This window comes from Egretta garzetta, unplaced genomic scaffold (assembly GCF_000687185.1).
Source record: "Egretta garzetta isolate BGI_Z169 unplaced genomic scaffold, ASM68718v1 scaffold598, whole genome shotgun sequence".
In the NCBI taxonomy this organism is placed as follows: Eukaryota; Metazoa; Chordata; class Aves; order Pelecaniformes; family Ardeidae; genus Egretta; species Egretta garzetta.
The window spans coordinates 599,107-606,890 of record NW_009260621.1 but is presented as its reverse complement, the minus strand read 5'-3'; positions in this window follow the sequence as shown (position 1 = coordinate 606,890).

Here is a 7,784-nt window from a genome sequence, read left to right as displayed (position 1 = left end):
GCAGAGAGCAGGGACGAGGCACCAGCTAAACCTCCCTCACACCAGCTGTGCTGCTGGAGGGGACACAGCTCTGGGCTCTGCTTGCTCAGGTCCAGCGCTTCAGGTACTTCAATGCATCTGGGAGTGCAAGGTTTTCCACTCTGGGAGTGCTCCAAAAATGCAACTCAGAATTGCCATAGCGAATAATCACCTTTTATTTGCCATCTGAGACAGCTGAGCATTGAAGCCCTGCAGTTTTCTAATGGGGAAAACTGGTTTTTCAGCTCAAGGAAGACTAAACTGACATAACCTGAATTTTCATCCACCTCCTCTAGACATGTGCTCCCCCCAGCTCCACCATGAGACAGTCTGCAGGCTTCCCATGCCAAGCAGAATAATTTCTGCCCTGATCCATAGATAGCTATGTCAAAAAACCCTCCAACTTTTCAGTTACAAAGGGGGTTCACACCATGGTGCCAAAAGATCACATCATAGCAGGTGTCACCTCCATCCTTAAGAAAGGTCCAAGGAACCACAGAACAGAGTTTCATTACAGTGACAAAAGCAGATTTAATCATAAAAGTAGGATTTTACAAGTCCTTCAGAGAACCCACAAGACATATACCAGACAGCCTTCCACATTGGAAGTGTTTTTCCAAGCTGCAGGTAGTTTTCAGCAAGAGTTCTAAGAAGAAGACAGAATATTGCAATTTATCTGAATTTGTCAAATGCTTCAGCCCAAAACTGCCTCAACAAAACTTTAAGAAAACCAAATCAGCAGCCTCCTAAGCCAGGAACAGAATTCATCCGTCAGAAACCAATGAGGACATCGGTACAAAATAGGAATAAGTGACACTACAACCAGCACACCCAAAATTCAGCACTGGGGACCAGCCCAAGCATCTGGTGGCATTAAGAACCCAGAGCTGTGGTTGTAGGGGAACCAGAGGAACAGTTGTGGCTGGGACCAGAGCGACCACTCCAGGTATGTGAGCAGTGTAAGGGCAGGTGACATCTCCTGTTGACAGGGGACCAAACTCCTCTGGGCCAAGGCAATAACCAATTCACACACACACATGTTGCTGGGCACTACGTGTTTTGCAGCTGCTTGGAAAGAAGGTGGAGGGAGCCTCAATGTCATCACCAAAAGCACCGCAGATGTCCCTGGAGCAGCACACAGCAAAAGCCCAGGACTGGGCCCTGCAAGCTGCTGCCATGGGATCAGCTCCAGCAGGGGCTCAACCAGCTTTAGGTAGGACTAGCACACCACTCATCCCAGCTCTGGAGGGGACAGGGAGGGACAGAGCAAGGCATCAGGCGACCGCAGAGCTCCCATCCACGGTAAGAGTGAAAAGAGCAGGGACACAGGAATGAGCAATGCTGGGATGAGAGGTAGGGAGCGCTCAGAGTGGTTCTGCTGTCTCCATTGCAACAAAAGCCACTGAAAACAACAGCCCTGAATTCATACCAAAGCACGATGAGTTTAGAACAATAGACAGATCTTCTCTTTTGGTTTTTTTAGATACAATATGCAATTAACCTGTGGGACTCATCACCACACAGCTAATTGAGAGCAAGGACTCAAGAGAGCTGCAAACAAAGCAACAGTGACATGTGCAGTGACGAGCATCCAGGCTGGCCAGGGATGGAAAAAAAACATCCCCCAGAGTGGTCTTCTACAGGGGTGTCCACCAGAGAGCTGCTGCCCAGGGACTCAGGCAACCATGCCAAGGGTACGGGCTGGGTGCTGTTTTATCAGAGGAGAGGGAAGCCAAGGTGATGTAGGAACTCTTCTGTGCTCCAGTAACCACAGCTGGTGTCAGGAGTCACGCCAAGAGCAGGGACAAGCCTTGGAGCAGGGTCCCTCCCAGCCAGGGAAGGTCATGATGTCCACTCACAGCACAGGGACCACTCTGGGACAAGGAAAGACCAACCCTTGCTCTTTATTTCCACCTTTCTTTATACCCACGCCCATTCTGAGGCCATCTCCACCACCCCGCAGGGCAAGCAGAACTTATCATACCTGCAAGCAGGAGGTCTGCATCCTAAAGTGGCCAGTGCCTCCCAGGTGAGCAGCCTGCTCTCAGAGCACTGCGTTCCCAGTCTGATACCGGTGTTCCCAGTGCATGCATGTGCAATTTTTGCCTCACTGCCAGAGACCACGCCCAGCACAGGGCTGCACTCCAAAGGACTGGTGGGCTGGGATGCCACCCTGGCAAGTGCTTGGGCAGGATCTCCAAACATCCACATGTCAGAAAAAACCCCAAGCAACATCAGAAAAAAAGTACCTAAAATTGCCCTCATGGAGCACCCTGGTTCCTGCTCAAGCAGCCTTCTGCTGACTTACAGCTGGGGAGCAGCAGAGAGAGGGAGGAAAACTGCTAGATGCAGCCTTTCTTTGCAGGGTTGGGATGAAGAGGGGGGGGTGGTTTGCCTTTCCTTGCTAAAATCTGCTGCTGGCTTATGTACCCAGCCATACAGCACTGCAACAGCCATCTCAGAGGACAAATAACAGGAGCTTGAGAGCAGGGAGACATTGCACAGGTCCCCTTCCCTCAGACCCACATTTGGGAGTCAATGGATCTGCAGGAGAATCATCAAGCAAACTCCAAACCTGCCACCACTCGGCATCCCTAAGGGGCTCCACAAGCAGCGTGTCCCAGCTCAGACCCCAAGCACTACCAGGGATGAGGAAGGCAGACCTTCCCAGATATTTTTGGAGGGAGTCCCCAAGTTCGCCACGCGAGGCAGCACGTGTCATCCCCAGCAGACGGGGAAAAAATGACTGCTCAAATTCACTGTAACTGCTGCCAGTGAGGAGAAATGCTTAGGAAGAATGGCCCTATGGTTGCAAGCAAGCAGAAGGAAGGATCCGGCTCTCCCACAGCCTGGCACCGAGATGAGGCACATAGTGGGGATGAGCTTGTGACTCGCTGCCTCCCAGAGCCCATCTCTCTCTGCATCCCATCCGCTATGCTTTAGAAAGGCATAAACCTCCTCTAATATGACTAATTACATCCTAATGTCATCACCAGGAGCCTTTAACCTTCATCTAGCTAATGAAAAAGATGAGTTGCTGCTTACTTGCAGAATCAGCAAGATAGTCCCCAGCCTCCTCAGCCCAATGCCATCGCCTCTGATGATGCCCTGGCTCTCAGAACATGCAAACATTGTGGCAGAGCACAAAGACAAGCTCCTGTCAAGCCCCAAGTCAATGCTAGCAGCACGGACAGAAAGCAGGAGGCCTGACATCCTCAGACCTAGAAGGGCAGCTGGGCTGTGCAGACCACATCTAACCCGTCTCCCCACCTCACACCACGGTCAGCATGCTTAAAGAAGTGAATGAGAACAGGGCAAGCATGCAGTGATGCTTCCCCAAAATGTTCACCCAGGTTCAGTGGCAGGGCATTTTTATTTAATAGCCCTCCATGGTCTTTTCTTTCCAGATTTTTTCACCTCACCTTGAGCTCAGATTTTTTTTTTTTTAAGCATCCACAGCACCCTGCAGCAAGGGGTCCCCCCGCTTAGCACCACTCCACCACACAGCTTTTGTATCTGGATCCTGCTGCTTCCAGCTGAAGTGCCATAGATCTCACATTGGAGTCCAAAACCGAGCAAATCCCACACACCGTCACTGGTGATTTTATAGCAAAGCAGCCTCAGTCACTCCCCCAGACCTCCTCTTCCCCCACCCCAGAAAGCACCCAACAGGTACACCGAAGACAGCAAGAATCCCCAGCAGCATGGCCCTGGGGGAGAGGAGCTGGCCAGGAGACCCACCCATAGCCTCCTCCACCTGCCAGGCACATAAGATGGGGCACAAAGCCCTCCTGATCCCCCTCCAAGAGGATAACTGAGCTCAATAGCTCTTTCCAGACAGCGCAGCAGCTAATGATGCTAACGTCTTAGGCTAGACATTAGGAAAAACTTCTTCACCGAAAGGGTTGTCAGGCTCTGGAATGGGCTGCCCAGGGAGGTGGCTGAGTCCTCATCTCTGGAGGTGTTTAAAAGAAGGATAGATGAGGTGCTTAGGGACATGGTTTAGTGGTGGGATGGCAGGGTTAGGTTAAAGGTTGGACTCGATGATCTCAAAGGTCTTTTCCAACCAAAGTGATTCTATGATCACCTCCCAGCTGCCTGGTGGCCCCAGGTCCCTGACCCAGATGCCACAGACTGTTCCTCAAGACACCAAGTCCCTGGGAGCAGGAAGCTCCCCGGGGAGCTGCAGAGCAGGACAAGAACAGTGAGGAGCCAGGAGTGACAGCAGCTGGAAGAGGCTGTTTTACAGCTCGAGCAAGACAACAAGAAAATCATTAATTTCAATCAACTCATTCTACGCCCATGAGGTTTTTATTTTATTACTTTGGAGATGGCAGAGGGTAATTTACTGATCAAAGGAGGAGATGTTGCTGAACAATTAAAATTAATGCTGCGTCTGGGCGCTTGCAGAGGGGCGGCTGCCAAGGGGTGGGAGGGTACCAGGGTCCGGCAAGGGAGAGGAGCAGGGAAACCCTGGAGCAGCCAGGCTTCTGGCTTGCAAAGAGACAGGTCAGAGAACACGGTACCAGGAGATGGCTTTGGGTACATTTGTAGCAGGCAAGAAGCCAGACAGCTGATTCTGGTGGGACATCCCATTTGGCCACAGGCAGGAAAGCAGCGCAAGGGTGCTCAGGCACAGCAGGAGCAGAGGGGACATCACGGGATGCAAGCATTCAGCCACAGGGTCCTCCTGACCTGAAGCCTGCACAGAGCAGCACCTTGCACTGCTCCATCCCAAATGCCTGGCTGCAGACCACTTTTATTTTAAAAAAAGGTCAAGAAGATGCCAAACAGATAGCAAACCTATGCTCCAAGTGCTGGCAGAGCAGAGCCCACCTGGGAGCCAATGAAGCAACATGCCTCTCCTCTAACTTGGTCCTCCCCAAAGCTCAGCCTCCAGCCCAACAGAAAAGGCCAGGACTCTGCCAAGGGTGGAGACACCCACCCAACAGCACCAAGATCATAGAATCATTTAGGTCAGAAAAGACCTTTAAGATAATCAAGTCAACCGTTAACCTAACCCTGCCATCCCACCACTAAACCATGTCCCTAAGCACCTCATCTACCCAGCTTTTAAATACCTCCAGGGATGGAGACTCAGCCACTTTCCTGGGCAGCCCATTCCAATGCTTGACAACCCCTTCTGTGAAGAAGTTTTTCCTAACACCCAGTCTAAACCTTCCCTGGCACAACTTGAGGCCATTTGCCCTCGTCCTATCACCCCTTACCTGGGAAGAAGAGACCAACACCCACCTCGCTACAGCCTCCTGTCAGGCAGCTGCAGAGGGCGATAAGGTCTCCCCTCAGCCCCCTTGTTTTCAGGCTGACAACTCACTGCATAAATCCTACATGGACCCCACCACCACCACGAGAGGGTCCTCCAGACACCCCCTCGCCCCAGGTCCTCCCCACTGCATGGCTGGGAGCAGCTCAGAGGTGGGGTTTGGGGCAGGCAATGGGAGGTGAAGGACTCCATCACCCCAAGCGACCACATGCATGACTAGGCTCAGCACTGCAAGGAAAGCCTCGAGGAAACGTTGAGTTCAGCTGTTGTGAGACAATTAGAAGGCCAAAAAAAAAAAGCCTGTGCAATGGACCGAAAATCCTTTACGAAGGTCTGGGGCCAGGAAGCATTCCTGGGTCACCGCCAGCACTGCCTGCCCAGGGATGCCCAACTCCCCAGCCTCCTCTGGCGCAGATTGCCGCGGGCAGGAGCCCCATCTGCCGGCTTGGCCATGGAGGAAGCACATCCCAGCTCCAAAGGGTGAGGCAACATGGCCAGGCACACAGCACCCAGGGCCCAGCAGCGCTGCAGGAAACCCTGGTTCTGAACAAAAAGCGCCTGCAGTGGGTACCAGGGGTGCTCCATGGGAGACAAGCCCACGGCCAGCCCTGCTCACAGCCCACCAGAAGCCAGCCTCACCAGGCCACCAAAGCCAACAACCCACCTGTGAAAATCACCTGCTCCTGATTGCTTTGCAGCAAGACTGCATGTTGCTTTCCTCCTCACACACACCAGCACACACATGCACCCAATCTTCACCCAGATGCACTAATGAGATTGTACCCATCGGGGTGTAAGTCAGCCCCCCCAGCCACCCGTGAAGACAGAGGAACAAGCCCCTGCTGACACCCCACGGCATACAAAGCACCAGCAGAGGATGTGGGCTGGGGAAACCAAAAGGCTGATGTCAGCTGAGCAGAAACACTAAATATTTACACAGTCTGCCATCAGCCCCCAGGCGAGGAGGTGGCAACTGTACAATTTAAATGCAACTGGCATAACAATTTTTGTGTAACTAGAAGTGCAATAAAATTACTTAAACATACCCAATGTGGGGAATTAAACTCAGTCAGGACAAAGGGAATTGAGTGCTTGGGCAGTGCAAAGAAGCCCAGCTCCTAGGGATTCAAGGGGTTTTAGTAGTCACGAGGTACTGGTGCCCCCAAAACACAAGGGCACCCCTCACCCACCACCATAACAGAGCCAGGGTTGGGGTGGAAGGGCACCCAGATACTACCAGCAGCACTGAAGGGGTTCCCAGGTGGAAAACACCCCCTTTACTGGGGGCCACAGGAGAGCAAGGAGGGGCTGTAGCAGGGGGAGGCATTTGATAGCAGCAGGATGCAGCTACTCAGGCTGGAATTAAACTGGGACTTGGGGGCTCACAAAGGAGCAATGTGTGCAAGGTGACCATTAAATGGTGCCTCAAAATAAAATGCAAATAATTCCTTAGAGCTACTTGTTTGCTGTTCCAGGCACTTAAATGCTATATACAGCCAGGGAAAGGATAATCACTGCCACACACCGCAGCAGTTACAGGATCACAGCTCCAGCAGCACAGCACATGGGAAAGACCCCCAGGGCTCAGCACAGAACCCACCAGCCCCGTACCCTACACTTTGCAGGATGAAACCTTACCCAACCTCCCTATCCACAGCCATAAGATGGGCAGTAGATGCTGTTTCAGTCTGAACATGCTCCCTACCTTCAAGCACCAGGCTGCAGGTAAGGCCAAGAAGTTCCCAAGTGGAGCAGGGCAGCCCTGCACCCCCCAGGTAACCCAGCTAAGAATAGTTCAGCCCTGGGCTGAGCTTAAATATAGCTTTTTGGTTATGGGTGTGGGTGGAAAGCCCAGGTGAGGCGATTCAGGACCCTGCCACCAGCTAGCCAGCTCTGCAGGTGAAGCAATGGCTCATCTCTGCTGGACTTAAGGAGCCAAAGAGGCTGCCTGCACTGGGGAAGATAACTCCCTTGCAAGCAGGTGGTGCAGGCTGGGGAAAGGAGCAGAGATGCGGAGTGATGGGGCACTGCCCACACCTGGTGTGGGCAGCCCAGGGGACCCAGGCCACTGTGAGCTGGGATGCTCCAGGTGAACTGAGGATTGCTGCAGTAAATAAGGCTCAGGTGTTACCGTGGGATAGCCATGGCTTGGTGGCCAGGGCCAGAGGATGGGACAGGGGTGCTGCTGTGGCAGCCCTCTCAAGGAGCCTTACACCTCTGGAAGGAAAGTAGTAGTACACCATCCGCTGTTGGCCCCAGGGAATTATCCATGCCCAGGACACGGCAATGTGCGCAGGGTCTGGAGCAGACCCCAGGCAACACTAGCCCCAGAGCGAGCACGCACTGTCCCACCCCAGCATCCCAGACCCCAGTGACAGATGCTACAGACTGGGAGTGTCTTGCTGTGTCCTTAAAAGCGCTGGCCCATAAGGCAAGCCAAAGCTGCAACCATTCCCATTTTCTAAGGCACATGCTGGGGGAC